A 19631-nucleotide genomic window follows, 5' to 3' on the forward strand; every position below is an offset into this window, starting at 1 on the left:
TCCTCCACCATGCCAATGTTTGCATACCCCATGATCCCAACATACACTTTCCATCTCTAGAACTGTAATCAAATCAATAAATCATTATTGTCATTGCTATTGGAAAGGGAATGTCAAGTATCTACTCCTCCCCTCCCCCCACCCTGGTTCTACTCACCATACCTGTGATCTCCCAAACAGAAACATTTCACTTTGACTATCATTGCCATATATGAATTTTCTTCCCTTATTAGAATGTAAGCTCTGCAAGGTCAGCAGCTATCTCATTTATGTATTTGCATTCCCAGCAATTAACACAATGTTTGCACACAGTTAAGTACTTAATAAATAAATTATTTTCTATTCAGTAATTCCAGATCATTAGCAATGGTTTGCTAAATCCAGGATATACTGGCTATGGTCTAAGGATATCAAAACAGAAGACACCATGTTAACTAGAAGTAAAAATGTTCCTCTTCTATCCAAAGTTTGTTTATCCACCCTGTTCCTCATGCCTATTTTCTGTCCTCATAAAAATGTTTAGTAGCCCTCTCCATTCTCCCAGGCCAATCAACCAGTACGTTTTTGTTAAGTACCTATTACTTGCTAGGCATTGTGCTAGTGCTGCAGATGCAGGTCCATAGAAGAAAGTAATCTTGATTACACAGAGCTCATCCCCATTCTTGCTTCAGTTTCCTCCTTTAAAATCCTTGCCATATAGCAAACAAATCGGACTTTACACTGTCATCTGCCCTTGATTTCCTTGTCACCTTGTCCTATCACTGCTCAGTCCTTTTCAAGGTCAAAACCTGGATTGCTTCCATCATCCATCTTCTCCCCTCCTACTCATGAGTTTCTGAATAAAGCTAGAAGAATTCACACAACTGTACTGATTTAGTGCATGAAAATTTTATCCAATCTGAATTGGATTCTCATTGCTGCATGCATAAATGCTTTTTTGATTGATTAGTGATCTCATCAGCTTCCATGGCTTCAAACATTGTCTCTATGCACATGTCTCCCAAATCTCCATATCCAACCTTCATTTCTCTCCTTCACTCTTTCCTGCTTGACTTTCTATTTCACTCCCCATAATGTCTGTTTCTAACCTTGTTCTCTGTCCTGAAGCCACCTCCATCACCCTTCCCCTCCTTCTCAGCAAGAAATTTTGCCTTATTTTTCAATGAGAGAATTTATAAGAAAATAGAGTAGCTATCCTTGAGCTTAACCTCAAAAAAGGAAAAGTTGGAAGAGGGGTGGTGCCAAAAGGTAGGGTGGAAAAGAACATTAAATTTGAAATCAGAAGACCTAGGTTCAAACTCCAACTCAGCTACTTGATGCCTGTGTGACTTTGGAAAAGTCACTTAACCTCTGTAGGCTTAAGTTTCCTCATTTATAAAATGACAATTTGGAGTACATGATGATAATAGATTTTTTTCAAGTATATTCCTCACAATAACTTCATAAGATATGTAACATGATTTAGCTCCCAGGGACCCTCAGTGCAGCTCCCTCTTTGGAAATAGGTCCACAGTTGTATTAAGATATTAATCTCTTCAAAGTCATAGCTCCCAAACCCATCTACTGCATCTTTTACCAGACTAGGCCAAGACAGATTACCATGAATTCAAAACAAACACACTTAATGAAACATAATGAGATAATATCAAGATATTAAATCTGGCATTAAGTGCTTCTGCCACTAATTCCCAAATGGCCAATGCTCCAATATGTGTATCCTAGGGAGTAATAGTTTCAGCTCCCAATTAACCACTTTCTCTCTTCAATCGAGTGGGAAGGAGTTATATCAGTTACTCACAGAAATGCACTAGGGAAATTTAACACAGCTCTAGGAAATTTTGAGCTTCCTGGTGCTGTCCAGAAAGCTAGGGAGTTCTGAGTTCATAAACAAGGGAATTAAATGATCACAGAAACCTTTGGATATTACTCATAGCTATCTTTAAGAAGCTGTTCCCAGTAACTACCATCACTAGTCTCCATCCATGCTATCTAATTGATGCAATTCCTTTGCCAGATTCAAGGTATCCTGGGAGTTTCCCATGCCTACATGCCCACCAAAAAGTAGCTGTTTTATCCATATTAGAGTTGTAGGAAATCCAAAACTGCACTGAGATCATCCACTAAGAACAGACGAGTTCTCCATTTTTATGATATTACTCTCCCATTAGTACAAAACTTGGAAGTCCCTGCAAAATATCACTGGGCATCCAGGCACATTTGTGAGCCCACATCATAGACATCTATTAATTTGCATGTAGCAAAATCATAGACAATTATGTAAGTGCATAGCCACATAAAATGTATAAAACCACATGCTGAGGTTATATTCCAAGTACATATGATGTATCCTCTCTTAATGGACAATATGTAGCTACAAGTATCACCTCCTCTTCAATTACTCCTATAGCATCATAAGTCAGCCTGGTAACTAATCAGATAGTACTGCCAGTCAACCAACAAGCATTTATTAAATGCCTTCTATGTGTTAAGTACTGTGCTTAGTGCTGGGGTTACAAAGAAAAGCCAAAATAGTCCCCCACCCTCAAGGAGCTCGAGTTCTTAAGGAGAAGAAAACATGCAAATAACTATACATACTAGATATATAAAATGTAAGGTAATCTTAATGGGAAGTCACTAGTAAGGATAGGGACTGAGGTGTGAAGAGGGAGCATGAAAGACTTCCTGTAGAAAAAGGGAGTTAAGACTTGAAGGAAGCTAGGAGGTGGAAGTGAAGAGGGAGAATATTCCAGACATTCCATTGAAATGAAAAAGCACAAAGTCGGGAGATGGAATGTTATGTTTAATGGACATCAAGAAGACCAGTGTTGCTGGATCTTGGAGTAAATGGAGGAGAGTAAAGTGTAGAAAGGCTGAAAAGGTAGGAAGAGGCAAGGTGATGGGTGGCTTTAAATGCTAAGCAAAATAGTTTATATTTGGTCCTGGAGGTAATGAGGAATCCCTGGGATTTATTGAGTAGGAGTAAAAATCATGGTCAGATCTATGCTATAAAAAAATTAGGCAGCAATAGAGAATGGTTTGGAGTGGGAAGAGACATGAAGCAGGAATGTCAACCAAGAATTATTGCAATGACTCAAGAACGTGGTAATAAGGACAGGCACTGATATGGTGGCAGGGGGCCTATGCAAAGATGTAAAGGTTGAAAACACAAGATTTGGCAATAGAATGGATATATAGAGTGAGTTCAAGAGAGGAGTCAAGGATGATATTGAAGCTAAAAGTCTAGGTGACTGGGTAGATGACGGTGCCCTTAACATTAATAGGGAATTTTGGAAAATTGGGATAGCAGAAATATCATGAATTCTATTTGGAAAATGTTGAATTTGAGATGTCTAAAGGATATCCAGTTCTAGATGTTAATCCACTGGGAATTCAGAGGCACCAACATGGCATAGTGGATAAAGCCAGCATGACGTGATTTCAAATCCAGCCCCAGAAACTTACTATCTGTGTAACCCTGGGCAAGTCACTTAAAAAAAAAAAAATGTCTGTTTGCCTCAGTTTCCCCAAGTGTAAAATTAAGCACTTACCTTGCTAAGTTATTGTAAGGATTAAATGAGATATTTGTAAAGTTCTTAGCATAATTCCTGTCACATAATAGGTCCTATGTAAATACTTATTCCCTTCTTACACTTTCCCTTCCCTCTTTCTCCCTTCAATGTCAATTCTACACCCTTAGTATCCATAGAAAGTCCCAATCTTGAGTCCTTGGATGTTCCAGCCTGTCAAAACCATAGTTCCACTGTCCTACAGTCCCAAGCCTGAGCTCTTAGGTAGTACAGGTTGGACATTACTTCTTTCAACACCAAAAAGACAGTCTATAGGTGCCCTCCGTTCCCTTGTAAACTCAAACAGCTGGCAGGAAAGGGGTGGCCTTAGGATTCAACCCACTCCCTAATATGGGTAGGGGTCCCCATTAGGCCAGGACAGTCTTGCTTGACCTCTTTGACTCTCAAGAGAATACCAAGATACCATTTCCTCCTCACCTAAATCACAGTCCAGCTACTTTTCAGATAAGCCATAGCCTGGTTCCCACAGTCCATTGGAAACCAGAGAAGAGGCCTTTCTTGGACTTTATTTGGAACGCTCCTGGCTTCTTGATCACCAGGAAGCAGATTAAGTTCCTTCTGGAAAGAAGGTGGTTGCAATGTGCTCTCTGCAGAGCCCCAACTATTTTATGGACCTATCATCTAGATTGGCATATTGCTAATCTTGGTATGAGGTGGATATCTACTAGTCCAATTTCCTGAACACTGAGATTTCTTAGCAAAATTCCATCCTCCATCATGATTTCTTAACAATGAACTCAAGCATTATACTCTTCTTTGCTTGTCTGTGGATTCTTCAAAGCTGGGATCATAGCTAAGGGGAGGCCTCCTTCCACGGCTCTCTCAGGCAAAGGTGAGCTGGTTCCGAGTGTCCACACTTTCTCATCATAGGAGACTCCAAAAACAAATCATTAGGTATATGTGGCTAACACCCAAACATCAGCAGGGAAGGAGTGAAGACCCCGGCACCATTCCAAGAATGTATTATGGGCATATACTAGAATGCTGTTTGCTAACTGCAGAGACTTCTCACTCAGTGTCCCCATTATGTTCAGGAATATGTGATTAAAACACTCTGATTTGGGCTGCATTGAAGGTGAGTTGTCTCTGTATGTATAGTAAGATGTCATCAAGACCAATTATGTGGAAGGAGGGAAAGGCAAAACCAGTATAATCTACTAAAGCCAAGCAGTTCAGAATAGGACTTTGGGCCTATCTTGTATATGTATTTTTCTTTATTCTTGGTGGTTTTATTAGTTGATTGTGTTTTACATTCATTATAATATTGGTAAATTTCAAAGAAAATAATAATGATTTATACAATTCTGTTGGTTGTAAAAGACAAACAATATAGACCCTAATCAACTAGAGAACTACTATTTCTATATTAAGAACAGAATATAATTATATTTTAATGTAATTCTTAACTATATAATATATTTCAAGTTCAGTGCATGCACATTTCTGAAAATAGCTTGTGAACTTGTAACATGAAATGAGCATTTTAAGTATTTCTGATTCTACAGAAGCATTTGCTTCTGAACTTTGACATAACAGTGAAGTTTATTTTATCATGCAGAGTTGTGACTTTCCTTAATAATTTTTAAACTGTAATTTTTATAAATAAAATTGCAATTTGGGAGTTTAGAGTGCAATTTTATTATGATAAAGTATACATAATTTTTTTAAATTTTTCTTTAATTACAAATGATTAAATAGACTAAATGTTTATGAAATATTTTTAAAGAGTTCTATTTTCTCTTAATTTTTAAATTCATATTTCATGTCAAAATCATAGAAATTAAATTTTATTTTTAAATTTAAATTTTTATTTAAAACATTTTATTTTTTAATTTAAATTTCTCATTAAAAACTAAAAGAAACTGCATTTTGTGAGTGTTCATTTTAAATATGTTGCATTTTACAAGCATTTCAATCTGTGAGAAGTTGAATTGTTTGGCATTGCATTTTGAGAGTTTTTACTATAATGAAAATTGTAACAATGTGATATATATATATATGATTTTAATTTATGTTCATGTTCTTTAATTTGTTGCATTTATATATTCTTTAAGGATAAATGTTTTCTCTTCCCATTCTTTGTCTCACTTACATGCCAGGCAGGCTATATTGAGAAGGGGAGGGGGAGGTTTGCACAAATCCCCTGTAAAGATTTTTAACATTTCTACAATATTCTTGCCCTGTCCTGTCCTGTCCAATGTGCTCCTCTCCTTCCCTCTGTTCTCCTGTCCTTTTCTGTCCACTCCTATCTTTCCCCTTTTTCTCCTTCCTCTTTTCTCCTCTACCTTTATTCCTGACTTTGCTGGGCACACCTCACAAAGAAAAACTTCACCAGGGCCTGAGCCTACCCTTAGTAGCCCTAGTTATAGTTCTAAACACCTGTATTCCTACCAACACTAAGGCATCCTTGAGTAACTTGCCATCAAAATGTTGCCATTGGGGTAGCTAGATGGTGCAGTAGAGAGAGCACTGGCCCTGAAATCAGGAAGAGCTGAATTCAAATATAGCCTCAGACACTCACTAGCTGTGTGACCCTGGTTAAGTCATTTAACCCCAATTGTCTCCAAAAAAAAAAAAGTTGCCACTGATTAGAATAGACCCTGGCAGAGAAGCTGTGGTTCAAAGAATATTACTACTACAGTACCTTGGCAATTTTAGAACAGCATGCAGATGCATCCTGGGTGAAATGCTTTGCTACCACCAGGGAAATGTCTTTATCTTCCTATGTCTTTCAAGAAATTAAAGTCTATAACAATAAGTTCCAGAGACTTGCTGGTACTTGTGTTCTCCAGAAAAGTAGTTCACATCAGATGAACTTTCCTTTGAACAGAGTGAGTTCAGGTTCCACACGTCTAACCTATACCTGCTGCCATGTTTAGGCCTGTAGCATCAATTTTGCATCAGACACAAAGTTGGTCCATATGTCCAAGAGTCTTCATGCCCCACTGGAGCAGCATGCCTTGGGCTCTAACAACTTCTTTCATGCATCTCAGTTTGGATCACAGAATTTCAGAGTTAGGAGGGTTTTTAATGGTCAGATACTCCAATCCATACTTGAAAAGAATCCTCTCTACAATATACCTGAAAAGTAGTCATCTGGAAGACCACCCATGATGGAGGACTCACTTACAGCCATCTCATAGTGGAACCCAAAGTAGCCCATTCCACTTTGGTGTAACTATAAATATTTAGATGTTTTCCCTGACATAAACCTACATTTCCCTCTTTATAACTTCTACTCATTGCTTTTAGTTCTATCCCCTGGGCCCAAGAAGAGCAAGTCTAATTCCTCTTCTGTGTGACATCCCCTTAAAATGCTATATTATTGAGATACAGTCCAGGACTCCATTGCAAAGTTTCAACTTCCACTTTTCTCTGAACAGTATGGTGCCCTCTGGGGTGTGTTAGATGTCAAGGGAGGACCAATATGTCTTATGTGAGGGCTGCTGACCCATTTCCAGGGCTACTCATCCACCTTTGGGATCCAATCAGTCACCCACTTCTCACCTGTGGTTCCAAGAAGCTGTAGAATGCCCAGAGACCACACTCAAGTAAAAAACATCTCAGCAGATAGGCTAAACCAAGTTGATGGTAATTGACAGGCCTCAAACCCATCAGTGACTTAGGAGGATGTATACCCTCAAGCACGTAACAATTGTCCTCTGGCAGTATGGGCAGAGGAGAATGATTCTTCCAACAGCCATGAAGGCGGATGAAGCAGCACTATAGAGAGCTTAGAGCTGGGTCAGACATCCAAGATTCCAAGATCATTTGCTGCATCCCAAGCCATTGCTTGACTTTTGTCTTGTCACTGGACTTTGTTCACTCTAAAAGAGAGAATAAGGCTGACAACTTTGTGCATCTTTGCCTCATTTGAATCCAATTCACACACAAGTCAAACCATCACCTTGAGGTGCCATTGGTTCTCTTCAAAAACAAAGGACAAACAACAATAACAGCTCTCTGGGGAACAACTTGATTTCCTATACATACACTGATCTCCAATGTCCTGACTATATCAATTAATGTTGAGCTTTATCATGGAGCTACTTCTTCCACCATCCAAGGCAGTTCAATACAACAAAATTCATGTTTCCTGTTGCCACACTCTACACCAGAAATCTCAGACTTTTTATATACTGTCATATGTTAGTGGCCCAGCTCCATGTATAACAAGCACCTCATTAGCCATTTCTATGAGTATTACCATGGCTTCAAATACATATGGGCTATGGTTGCAGGGTTGGGGAATCTGCAATTGTGAGGCCACATGTGGCCCTCTAGGTCCTCAAGTGCAGTCCTTTGACTGAATCCAAACTTCACAGAATAAATCTCCATAATAAAAGGATTTATTTTGTAAAATTTGGACACAGTCAAAAGGTTGCCCCCAAGGACCTAGAAGGTCACATGTGGCCTCAAGGCCAAAGGTTCCCCATCCCTGCATATCTTCCCCCACATTAGTCTTCCCTGGTTGACAATACTGAACTCACAGTAGAATATTGCTGTTATTCATCTCTTGTAGGCAGCATCCAACTTACTGCTTCTGAAAAATCTATCAGGGGATTGTTATCTATCCAAAGTTGAAAATGAGCTCAGTACATATACGCATACACATACACAGAATCTCATGGCTATTCAGATATGGTGTACTCCAAAGCCAAGAACATCAATTTGTGTATGGGATAATGATTTCAACTTCAGTAAGTTCTCTCCTGGAAAATGTAATTGGCTTTGGGTGTTCATAACTCTCCTAGCATATAACTGATCCATGGTCCTTAGGCTGGCATCAGTGTTTAATATGAAGGAATCACTTGGATATGGAAAACTAACTTTTTTTGTGAAGGAGTTGACCAAGTCCTTGAAGGCCCCCTCACATTTCTTACCCCTGTAATCTTTAAATGGTGCCAAGAGGGTTCAGACCAGATTGCCCCTTTTCGCCCTTCTGTTTCCAGGTCTTCTCAGTTTACAAGTGAAAACATTAATGGAATTAGTGATGATGGCATAGTTTTTCCCAGATTTCTAACAATAACCACCAAATCTTAGAAGAATTTTTAGCTCTTGAAAATTCTCCAACTGTAGCTCAATAACAAGGATTTCTATCTACCAGGAGTCAACACTCATTTCCTGCTGAGATACTCTGTGATCTACATATTTGACAGGTGGTCTACATGATTGGCACTTGTCCATTAACAACTTTGAACTTGTAGATTCTAACTTATCTAATACTTTAAGTAGTTTGCCTTGAGAGACATCAAACTGGTAGCTCTCAAACTGATAGAATCCAATCACACAGATGAGGACAATCTTTTCCTTATCTTTCTCTGCCATGGAAATCCACTAGCTTCCACAACATGGATCCAACACTGAAAAATATGGGCTGATCAGCAGATGATTCAGAGCAACTTGAACTTCTGACGTGACTTTTTAATGCTTCTTATAAGTTTTCTTAAAGTCCAATAACCCACATATATCTGAAAATTCCCAATCTTCTACATACTTTCCTATAAGTAAGTCATATTCAAGAAAGGACATGGGTTTAGATCTAAGAGATGAGAGTTCAAATCTCAGCTCTGCCACTTATGACCTGTATAACTTTGGCAAATCATTTAATTTCTCAACCTCATTTTCTTCAGTATTTAAAATGAGAGGATTGGGCAACACAAACAACAGCAGCAGCTTCAGGAGCTCTCAACCCAGAGATAGTAAAGGGGGTTGGACAATTGGATAGAAAGAGATTACAGGCAACCCTTTGCTGACACTGAGTGTAGTTGGAACTGACCGGCAACTCCATTGTCCATGCCAGTTTTGGGTCACAGTTCCAGGGCAGAGAGGAGCGCTTCTAATTGGTCACAAGTTAGCAGGGGCCATGGTTGTAGTTCCAAGGCCAAGAGGAGCACTAACACTAATGGCTGCAAGGTATCAGGAGCTTTTCCTGGGTAAAGTACAGAATGCAGAGCAGGAAAGTGGTAACCCCATCCCTCCCCAGATCACTTCACCTTGAAAGCACTTAAAACTTGCATACCCCTAGAACTAACTCTAAAAATAGCAGCACAAAAAAATCCTGAAATTTGGGACACTGCCCCCCCACTCCCAGTTGGGCAGAGTCAAACTTTAAAGTTTGTTCAAAGTCAAGAATTAGACTGGAAAAATAAGCAAACACCAAAAAAAGAACTTGACCATAAAAAAGCTGGTGGTGTCAGGGAATGGTGGTATGGAAGAACAAGATATAAACTCAGAAGGAGACAACAATGTGAAAACAGCAATAAGCAAAGCTTCAAAGAAAATGCTAATTGGATCCAACCCCAAAAAGAATTCCTAGAAGAGTTAAAGAAAGAGATAAGAGTGATTGGGGAAACTGTGAAAAGAAATGAGAGTGATGCAAGAAAATTATGAAAAAAAGAATCAACAGCTTGGTAAAAGAGGCACAAAAAATACTGAAGAATTTAACACTTTAAAAAACCCTAATGGTTAAATTGGCACAAACAATTCACTAAAGAAAAGGCCTCCTTAAAAAGCAGAATTGACCAAATGGAAAAAGAGCTACAAAAATTCACTGAAGAAAATAATTCCTTAAACATTAGAACTGAGCAAGTGGAAGCTAATGACTTCATGAGACATCAAGAAACAATCAAAGTCAAAAGAATGAAAATTAGAAGAAAATGTGAAATATCTCATTGCAAAAACAATTGATCTGTAAAATAGATCAATGACATATAATCTAAGAATTATTAGACTACCTGAAAGGCATGATAAAAAAAATCCCTAGAAATCATATTTCAAGAAATTATAAAGGAAAACTGCCTCTACATCTTGGAACCAGAGGGTAAAATAGAAATTGAAAGAATCCATCTCTGAAAGAAATTCCAAAATGAAAACTCCCAGGAAAATTATACCCAAATTCTAGAGCTCCCAGGTAAAGGAAAATATATTGGAAGCATCTAGAAAGAAATAATTCAAATATCATGAAACCACAGTCAGCAACACCCAAGATTTAGAAGCTTCCATGTTAAAGGAGAGAGGAACTTATAATATTCTGGAAGGTGAAGGAGCTATGATTACAACTAAGAATAAGCTACTCAGCAAATCTGAGTGTAATCTTTTGGGGGGATAGATATTTAATGAAATAAAGAACTTTCAAGCATTCTTGATGAGAAGACCAGAGCTAGATAGAAAATTTGACAATGAAACAAAAGACTCAAGAGAAGCATAAAAAGGTAAACCTGAAAGAGTAATCATAAGAGATTCAATAAAGTCAAACTATTTACATCCCTATATGGGAAAATGATACATGTACCTCATAAGAACTTTATCATTATTAGAGCAGTTGAAATAAGTCTATATAGGTAGAGGGCATGAGTATGAGTCTGTATTGGGATTATCTCAGAAAAATGAAGGGGTGAGAAAGATGGATACTCTGGGAGAAGTAGTAAGGGAGAGGTAGATGGGGAAATTTTTTTCTCATATAAAAGAGGCATGGAAAGAAAAGCTTTTATAGTAAAGAGGGAAATTGGGAGTGGCAGGCAATGTTTGAATCTCACTCTCATCAAGTTGGTTCAAAGAGGGAAAAATATTTATACTGACTCAGTTAGGTATAGAAACCTATCTTGCCCAATAGGGAAATAGGAAGGGAAGGAGATAAGAGGTATTGAGGAAAAGGGGATGATAAAAGGGAGGATGGATTAAGAGAGGCAGTGGTCAGAAACCAAACACTTTTGAGGAGAGGATAAAAAAAGAGAGACAAGGATAAACATAAGAAAATGTAATGGAGGGAAATACATAGTTAATAATTGTAACTGTGAATGTGAATAGGATGAGCTCACCCACAAAATGAAAGCAGATAGCAGAATGGATTAGAAACCAGAATCCAAAAATATGTTATTTACAAGACACACACTTGAAACAGAAACACACATCCAGAGTTAAAATAAATGCCTGAAGCAGCATCTATTATGCCTTAGCTGATTTTTTTTTAAAAAGCACAGGGGTAGCAATCCTGATCTCAGACAAAGCAAAAGAAAAAAGAGGCCTAATTAAAAGAGATAATTTGCTAAAAGATACAATTTGCAAGGGGCAGCTAGGAGGTGCAGTAGATAAAGCTCCGGCCTTGGAGTCAGGAACACCTGAGTTCAAATCCAACCTCAGACACTTGACACTTACTAGCTATGTGACCTTGGGCAAGTCACTTAACCCCTATTGCCTCACCAAAAAAAAATAAAATAAAAGATACAATTTGCTAAACGGTACTATCAACAATGAAGTAATATCAAAACAATTGCAACAAGTTTCCCTGATAAAAGATTAATTTTCTCAAATGTATAGGAAACAGAGTCAAATTTATAAAAATAAGAGTCATTCCCCAATTGATAAGTAGTCAAAGAATAAGAACAGGCAATTTTAAGAAGAAGAAATCAAAGCTATCTATAATTATATGAGAAAATACTCTAAATCACTACTCATTAGAGAAATGCAAATTAAAACAAGTCTAAGATACTACCTCATACCTATCAAAAATGACAAATGCTGGAGGGAATGAGGGAAAATAGGTACACCAATAAACTTTTGCTGGAGTTGTGAACTAGTCCAAACATTCTGGAGAACAATTTGAAACTATACCCAAAGGGCTATAAAACTATGCATACCCTTCCATCCGGCAATGTCACTACTAGATCTGAATCCCAAAGAGATCAAATAAAAAGGAAGAGGATCTATATGTACAAAAATATTTATAACATCTCTTTTTGTGGTGGCAAAGAATTGGAAATTGAGGGGATGCTTATCAATTGGAAAATGCCATAACAAGCTGTGGCATATGATTGTAATGGAGTACTATTGTGCTTTAAGAAATGATGAGAGAGATGGTTTCAAAAAAACATGGCAAGACATATATGAACTGGTGAAAAGTGAAGTGAGAAGAACCAGATCATTGTACGTAGCAATGTTGTAATGATGATCAGCTATGAAAAACTTGGCTACTCTGATCAATACAATGATCCAAGACAATTCTAAAGGACTCATGATGAAAAAAAAAAATGCTGCCCACTTTCAGAGAGAGAACTGATGAACTCCGTGTGTAAATTGAATTATAATTTTTTTGCATTCCTTATTTTTGGGGAGTTTTTGGGGTATGGCTAATATGGAATCTTGTATGATTTCATATGTATAATTGATATCATTTGTTTGCCTTATCAGAGGGTTAGGGAAAAGTGGGAGAGAGGGAGAGAATTTGGAACTCAAAATTTAAAAAGAAAAGCAAGTTTAAAACAAATAAGTAATTCTATTTTGAAAAGTAAAATAAAATGAGGGTATTAGATTAGGTGCCTTCTACACAGTACCTTTTAACTCTAGATCTATGATCTGATGATACCTTTGACTAGCAGTTCAAAAGACACTAGACTTGGAGTCAGGAAGAACTAGGTCCAAATTTTGCCTCTGACTCAACTTGATAGCTGTATAACACTGAGGAAGTCACTTTAACTTCTCTGTGCCTCTATTTCCTCATCTTTAAAAAGAGAAAATTTGAGTTAGTGGCATCTAAGTTTCCTTCCACCTCAAGATTTATGGTTCTATTTTCTTTCCTGTAGTTCCTGAAGTTTTCCGTCTCAGAGAAGACAATTTTCATAGACTGCTCTGGGAAAGGACTGGGAGTTATCGAGGTAGATTATGTCCATTGTTTGGGAATGCCCCATAACCTCCTCACTCAGGGAGATTTCACTTCACTCTCACTAGATATCTGATATTGGGCAAATAATTCCATCTCTGAGCCTCAGTGCTCTCTTCTGTGAAATGAGAATAAGAACATTTACCTTACCTACATAACAGGGATGTTGTGGGAAAAACACTTTATAAATGTTGAAGTTATGTGGAAATGTGAACTTCTACTAAGAGAGAGTTCCTGAGGTACCAAGAGCAGAAATGACTTAGCCAAGGTCACACAGCACTCTAGAAAGGCCAAGGATGGAGATTATCTGATCTCCAGGTATTTCCTCTATTCTAAAATTTCATAGGTTTCTGAATAACCCTGCTATTTTATTAGATTTTTAATAGACTCTACCTCTTGTCATTTTAAAGCCACCCAATTACACCAGGGAGTAAACCTGATCCATGAGGACCATAATGGGAGGACTCCAGTTAGTCTGAATTTAGTAGAGCAACAAAAAGTAAAGAGCCTAGGGCTTGGAGTTAGGAGACCTGGCTTGGGGGTCCAGTTCTACCACTTACTAGCCATGTGACCTTGGGCAAGTCATTTTGTCTCCTCTCCCAATTTCAATTTCTTCATCCGTACAATGATATGATAACTATTGCTTTGCCTACCTGTGGCTGTTGTGAGAAGCGAAATCATAGGTAGGAAGCATCCTGAAAATGTAGAGTTCCATAGAAATGTGAGCTCCTCCAACAGAGAGATGATATGAATTCTGTCATTCTAAGCACTCCTTGTGATGCTTGTTGGAATTTTATTGACAGAATCCATTGGGGTCAAGATGGTAGAAATGGAAACTAGGGCAAAATATCCCCAGTGGACCCAAACTTTATTTCCTCTTGAGTAAACATTTCTACGTGTGGGCAGTGGACATTAATTTTTCCTCAACTGTAAGGCAAACCATTATTCTGCAATTTTGTATGTAAATAAGATGTATTAGGAAGTTGTTCAAGCAATTAATTAAACAGCTGTTATAGAATAAGTGATAAAGGAGATGGGGATGAATATGCAGAGTTTTTCCTGCCCCAACATCAATATTCATTGGCCGTCTGGTGTAAGTACATGGGCTGCTAACACTCCTGATATTGAATAGCACCAGCTTCAAAACACAGACTTTGGTTTGGGCATCCAAGCATACCTTCATGCCATAAGAGAGCACATAATTTCATCTCACTGTCTGCTGCACTAGTTGACAATGTGAGTTTAGAGGAAAGGGTAGTTTCCTCTATAAGAAGTAGATCACAGATGCCTAGGGTTGGCTTATGGGTAGCAAAATTGAGAAAATAATCTAGTTTGTCTGTGGTGCACTCAGCCCTTATTTTCTATGCATTCTCCATACCTTCTCCAGAGTGAATAGAATTTATTATTAGTCATTTACACCGTAGTGTGAATTTGAGTCAGGTTCTTCTTCCTAGGAGTTTTTCTCTTTTTAAACCTTCTTTACAATAGCGAAATGGAAAGCTTTGTTCCCCATAAAAAGAATTCTGGCATCAAAGAGCAAACTGGGGAAGGGTGAGAGGTTGTTCTTTTGTTGTTGTTATTGTTGTCGGTGGGGGGATTTATTTGTTCAGTTGAGAGAACCTTCCAAAATCTCCTGCTAAATAATCCAACACTCTTCTATTCATTTTACAGATAGGGAAACTTGGGGTCAGAAAAGTCAAATGATTCACACAATAAGTTAATTGTTGAACCAGGACTGGAACCCAGGTCTCCTAATTCTCGGTCAGTCAATGTGGCTCAACCCAAAAAATGCCAAAAGCCTCTGTCCCAGAACTGGCACATTTAATAACTTGCAAATGCAAGACATTTATCTCTAAAATAACTGTTGTGATTTTTAATAGCAAAATCAATGAATTCATTAACAATGAATTAAATGGTTTGAGCAATGAGTACGATGTGGGTGGACATAGTCCATGGTAACTTATTGCAGGTGGGGAAAGGGGACAGAAGGCGATTCAGCCTTCAGAGTAGCTATAGCTAATAGAACACAACAGCCATCAACTGAGATTTATCCAACCAAATATGTACAGGAATCCTTACGCCAATATCCTCATCACAAAGGCCATCCTACATCCCACCCCTCATTCTTGTTTAATCCAAAAGTATCGACCACAGTTATGATGGAATTACAGCCGGAAAACCCAGCTACTTTTCATTCTTGTCTCTGGAGAAAATAAAAGAAGATGATCACTAGTGAAATATTGATAACAATGAAATGTTTTGCCTCATTAGCTAGGAAACTTCTTAGCACCAGAAACAATCTCAGCTAAAAAAGCCAAGACCTGAAGAGGCAGCATGGTGGAGGGAAAATGGCCACTGAATTTGAGTCCCAAAGATGATGTCTTGGCTTTGCTGCTCATCGATCATGTGACCTTGGGACAAGTTATTTACCCTTTCTGTGCCTCAGTTCTGTGCCTTGGTTCTCTCATCTAGACTAAATGATCCAAAGCTATCATCAGGGTCCCTCCGAATGATAAAATATATATCATTTCTCTGTTGGAGGGGCTCATGTTTATATGTACCTACATGCTTTAAGAATGGGTCTTAGCTATGGTATCTCACAACAAACTCCTGAGGCAGTCTGGGCAGGGGTTATTATGTTCATTTTAGAGATAAGAAAATGGAGACTGAGGGAGAAAGTAAAATGATATGCCCAAGATCATATGGCTCATAAGTGACATGTATGGGGCTTAAAGAAAATTTTACATCTATAATTCCATGAATAACTAATCCAACCACTTCATTTCCTTACCAAGGTATCTGGATGAATCAGGACATGGCATAGAGGAATGGAAAGGCCAAACCCCAGCCCTAACACTTACTAGGTCCTTCTGCTCCTAGGGTCAGGTCACTTCACCTCAGTTTCCTCATCTGTAAAGTGAGGGAATTTTATTACCTAACCCTTAAAGTTAGCATGAGCAAAGTGCTTTGCAAACAAGGTTCCATAGAAATGCAAGCTATTATTTTCCATCCTAGTGATGATAAAGATAGAGGCAAAACTCGAATCTCCAGATTCCTAGTTTTCTTTCCACTTACCACACTGCCTACATTGGAATCACTTAGTGACGCTGAACAAAAATTTCTGAAATACATTCATTAAAAGACTATGCATAAAGTGATGGACTCTGAGTACAAATTGAGACATGATTTGTTGTTGTTATTGTTTTTTTAACATGGTCAATGCAGGAATTTATGTTGCTTGAGTATACATGCTTGTAACAGGGGTTTTGTTTTTCTTGCTTTCTGAATGGAGGTGGGAGGATGTGGGAGGGAGAGAAGGCAGGTCTGAAAAAAATCTAATTTTTAAAAAAGACTATGGCGAGTAGTATGAAATTGTCTGTTTTTGCTATTATGTTTGCTGCTGCTGCCTACCTTAGGTCTTCTGTTGAGGGGCAATAGCCAATGGCACACTGTCATCATCTTTCCTTGTCCCATGATGTTTTTCTATAGCAAGAGTAAGGCACATAGCTACACACTATGGAGTTGGTTATCATAACTACACAAAAGTTACTTAATTATAAGCATGATGAGTGATCATGACACAGATATTGCCCAGGTTAACAATTACAGTCATAGAGCATAGCCTTCCATCTATTCTGTATATAATTTACATGTACCTAGTTATTCAACTGTTATTTCTTCCGTTCAAACATTTGCTTCTTGAGCGTTGCCCAAAATGAATCAAGCTAGCTCATACTGACTTGAAATTATTATCTGGGCATGGGGAGGGGAGAGAGCTAACTCACCTTGTGATCTTCCTATTGTCACTTGACCAGGTTACAGGAAAAAGTTATTGCCTTTACCACATCACTCACCATTTCCCATTTCTGAGCATCCCACCCACAGGCATATCTACAGTCAGCTTCCAATTTGAAATGATAGCAAATAAGTATTCGTCTTTTCCTTTCAGACTTCCCCAAGTAGACTATCTAGAGTCACTCTTCACCTTTTCACCTTCCTAAATAAGCAATTCCAGAGGGCCTGCAGAAAAGTAATTTTTGAACTCCAGGAACTGGACTCTCTATACTGTTTACAGCACTGCAAGACTGAAGCATTCATTTTAACCTGTTCATTAGGGTGGCTTTATTTTCATCAAATCAAGAATGTTAGTTCCATAAGGAACCTTAGAAGATTTTATGTTAGGACATAGAAAGTTATAGCTTGAAGGGACCTTAAAATATAGAATATTAGAGCTGGAAAGGACTTTAGAATATAGAATATTAGAGCTGGAAGGGACCTTAAAATAGAAAGTTAGTTAGAACAATGTATTCCAATTCCTTCCTTTCATCCATCTATTCCATCATTCAACAAAGTCCTAGGGAAGAAAGAAAAATCAGTAAAACATTAGACTTATTCTTAAGATTTTTATAATCTAGTCATTTTAAGCATAAAGAAATAGGTCCAGAAGTGCAAAGTGACTTTTCCAAGTGTAACACAGGGATTTGGCACATACTTAGGCCACCTAAAGTGGTGGCCCAGTCACCGTCGCCATTTTAGGTGGTGTGGGCATACATCAAACTCCTGTTATCATAAACTCACTTAACAAGTTAATGACAGAGCTGAGGCTAAAATTCGTGTTTTCTGACTCTCAATTCAGTGTTTGACTTTTAAAATTCATTTTCTATAGTTATTCTCTACCTTCAAGTTCTACCCCAATTTGGGAGGAAAAGGATGTCAGGGGAATAGGCCTTGCCTCCCTCCTGGCAACTTGACTGTAATTCTCCAGTGGCCAACTTCATATGTCTAGTGACAATGCCTTCCTCTTAGATCATCTGGTTGATGGAACCACTATATATCGATGCAGTGATTATTTATTAAAACTCATAACTTGAATATGAGTCACCTGAGGCTTTGTAATTATGATGGTGAATGTATTTCCACTCAGTATAATTCTCTGAACTCCTCTTCTTTTTTTTCACTCCCCTTTTTCTTTACATAAGTTAGTATTAATGTTTATGAATGCTGAGGCAAATTTATAGGCACATTGGGAAAATGTGACATTATCAGTTTTGATTTATCTACTTAAAGACTTCCCTTCTTCCACTCTTACCCTGCCCCTACCTAATTATTATTGCTCATTATTGCTACCAATAATATTACACTAAACCCTCCTTTTTGCCAAAATCCAATTAAGTGAAAAATATTACAGGAGTAGGGGGTGGCTTAGAGTTGTTGTTTTGGGTTTTTTTTTAACTTTTTTATAGCTTGATAGGTTTTATTGAAGGAGCTTTGTGCTACATATACACCTCCCTACATGCAGAAAAGAGGGGGTAGAATCATTACTTATCTCTTCTTCCTCTTTGGATAGAATCTTGATGATTTTCCACTGGACCCAGTCAGCCAAGAATTTCTCACAGGCCTTGTCTGCCTTCATTTTATGAATGTGTTTCATGAAGATCCACTTATTCCTGAATATATTTCCCTTCACCTTCAAGTACAGGCTGTGGCATGTGTAGTGGTCAAACTTTAAGGATTCCCAAAATCTGTAGAATAGTTAATGTAGAACCCCCATTCTCCTTATTGAGATCACTTCCTCAGGCACATGACTGTTGGCTGGGCCCTTTCTCATACCAATGCCCATGTTCCTGCCCTTCCAGCGAGCTAGAGTGTGTTTCCAGTATCAAACACGAGAATGGACAAGCACAGGCCAGATAATGATCAGTCCATCTTTCATCAGCTTCTAGATCATTTGATGGTTTTGGTGATTTCATTGGTCTCTTTGGGTTCAAGTCACATCTCCTTCTTTCCACATCACAGGACACTGGAGACAAGACTCTTGTGAAGCCTGAGCATACTCATGGCTACAACTGCAGCACAGAAAAGGATGGTTGAGAGAACCATTGGAAGGTAAAATTAGCTCATTTCTGTTTACTCCAACTCCTACTTTTAGAAAAAAAAAGTGTACCATAAAAAATAAGTAAACTAACTTGTATTCATGACTGAATGAAAAAGGAAAGTAGAAATTTAGTCTAATCTTATTCACTGTCTCCATCTCTGTCCAACCCGTCCTGGACCCTGAGATACAGTATAATATGATAAAAAGAGCATTAAATTTAAGGAGCCCTGGCTCTGGAATCAGAAGACTTGGCTTTAAATTTTGCCTCTGCTGCTTACTAATATGACCTTGGGCAAGTCACTTAACTTTTGGGTCTCAATTTCCTTATCTGTAAAAAGAAGGGATTGGATTAGATGCTTTCTGAGCTTCAAAGGCAAGGCATTTATCTCTAAAATAATTGTTCTGATTTTTAATGGCAAAATCAATGAATGCATTAACAATGAATTAATTAGTTTTAGCAATGGGTAGGATGTGAGCGGGCATAGTCCATGAGGACTTACAGCATAGCAAA

General features: G+C 38.1%; 1 pseudogene; it reads right to left on the bottom strand.

Moving 5' to 3' along the window:
- LOC114047237 overlaps nucleotides 1-19083 on the bottom strand; it is a 117221-nt pseudogene extending 98138 nt beyond the window's left edge.
- Nucleotides 19084-19631: the final 548 nt, after the last annotated feature.

This window comes from Vombatus ursinus, unplaced genomic scaffold (assembly GCF_900497805.2).
Source record: "Vombatus ursinus unplaced genomic scaffold, bare-nosed wombat genome assembly UNPS02014786.1, whole genome shotgun sequence".
In the NCBI taxonomy this organism is placed as follows: Eukaryota; Metazoa; Chordata; class Mammalia; order Diprotodontia; family Vombatidae; genus Vombatus; species Vombatus ursinus.